The sequence below is a fragment of the Mandrillus leucophaeus genome, unplaced genomic scaffold (genome assembly GCF_000951045.1).
Source record: "Mandrillus leucophaeus isolate KB7577 unplaced genomic scaffold, Mleu.le_1.0 Scaffold325, whole genome shotgun sequence".
NCBI lineage: Eukaryota > Metazoa > Chordata > Mammalia > Primates > Cercopithecidae > Mandrillus > Mandrillus leucophaeus.
The window spans coordinates 2,012,115-2,014,231 of record NW_012103421.1 but is presented as its reverse complement, the minus strand read 5'-3'; positions in this window follow the sequence as shown (position 1 = coordinate 2,014,231).

Sequence of the window (2,117 nt, the reverse complement as noted above, 5' to 3'; positions counted from 1 at the left end):
GCCCAGGGGCTCCCGCACAGCTGCACCTGCGGACCGCAGAGGCCCTTCCAGGGACCGTGCGCGGAGGAGGATGCCCTGCGCGGGTGCCCGCCTGCTCCGGGTCCCGGGCTCAGCCTGGGAAGCAGCAACTACATTCGGGTGCAGGCCCACTGGATGCTAAAGAAAGCCCGTGGAGAGCAGGGAACCGGATGGCCATTTGCCCCCGTGACCACAATACCTGTGAGTGCCCCGAGCCCAGTCAACGGGCCCCAGGCCACGGTGTAGACTCCGGCTGGCACTCGGTGACTCTTCCCGCGTGTGCTGGAGCCCCACTCTGTTCTGGAGTAGGGGACTGTATCTCAGCGAGGAACAGAAAACCCATTAGGGGAGAGCCGCCTTGTGTTGGCTGTTCCTGCCGGAGGCGGCATCCTCCAGGTCTGGAACAGAGGAAACAGATACATTTGCTTCCTGATACATTTGCATCCAGCGCCAGATACATTTGCGTCCAGTGCCCGATACATTTTCTTCCAGCGTCCGATATCTTTGCGTCCAGCGCCCAATGCATCTGCGTCCAGCGCCTGATAACATTTGCTTCCAGCGCCCGATACGTTTGTTCCAGTGCCCGATACATTTGCGTCCAGCGCCCGATACGTTTGTTCCAGTGCCCGATACATTTGCATCCAGTACCTAATACATTCACCTCCAGTCCCCGAAGTGACGTATCAACACCTGCGCCGACTCCTAGTGACGCCCTTGGGTCAGCTCCTTCCCTTGGGTACAAGAGGACTTTTTCTCTTTTTTACTTTGGGGACATCTTCCCTTTCATGGGCCTTTGTTCTTCGTGGTCCATGGATGACCTTCAGGTTCGCTGAGTTGGGCCAAGAGGATCCTCAGAGGACTCCTACGAGGCTCTGATGGAACAATCCACGTGGAAGTGGTGTACACCCTGTCCGGTGGGGAACCCCACGAATATGTAGCTTTTGAGAAAATGCCCCTGAAATGTGTGTATTATATAAGGTGCATACGCTCCTGTCTAGTCATTTGCTATTTTAATCTTAGTTAATTTTATTTTTTTAACCTTTTCAGCTTAAAACAGTCATGAATATGAGTAGTCTTTTCTCCCATGTTCCACATTTGGAATTATCTGCAGGCCCCTTCTTAACTACTTTGGGTTCATAGACTCTTCTGTGGATTTTTACAGAGCTTCGCCTTAAGCAAGTCTACAAACATGCACAAAAACACAGAACTTTACATAAAACTGTGCAGTATCTAGACAGGACCTGATGTCCACCTGTATCTGTAGGTTTCAGATCAAGAACCCAACAGAAGAGGGGCACCAAGTAAGAGAGAGCTGGAAGGATTTCTCCTTCTGAAACGGGCTAGGCTGACCCCACAGATTTTTACTCCTCCACCACCTGAAACCACACTCAGATGAGAGGAAGGCTCAGGGGCGGTTTTTCCTGAGATGGTAAAGTGCTGGCTGATGCCGTGCAGCAGGGGAGGCTCCAGCAGAAGGACTTGCAGAAGAAGCGACAAGGAGAAGGCCAGCAGCAAAGTGCGTTTCTCGTGACAAAGATGGCAGACAGCATGATGGTGCAGGGCTTGGAGGCTAGGACATGAAGGGTGGTACAGCACCTCTCTCTGTCTCTCTCTCTCAGTACTACTCTTTCTGGGTGAAGTCAGATGCCAATAGCAGCCCATGGAGAGTCCTGCAGGTGAGAAGCTGAGGCCTCCCACCCACAAGCCAAGGCGTGTACCATCCTGGAAGTGGGTCAACACCAGCCGAGCCTTCAGGGGATGCAGCCCCAGACCCCCAGCCAGAGCCACGCAGCAACGTTTGGAGCTTGACAGAGAAGAATGAAAAGATCTTGTGAAGGTGCTCACATCTGCAATCCCAGCATTTTTGGAGGCTGAGGTGGGAGGATCACTTGAGCCCAGGAGTTTGAGACCAGTCTGGGTAACGTAGTGATACCTCATCCCTACAAAAACATACAAAAATTAGCTGGGTGTGTGAGCGCACACATGTAGTTCCAGCTACTCGGAAGGCTGAGGTGGGAGGATTTCTTGAGCCCAGGAGGTCGAGGCTGCAGGGAGCTATGACTGCACCACTGCACTGTAGACTGGGTGACAGAGACTCT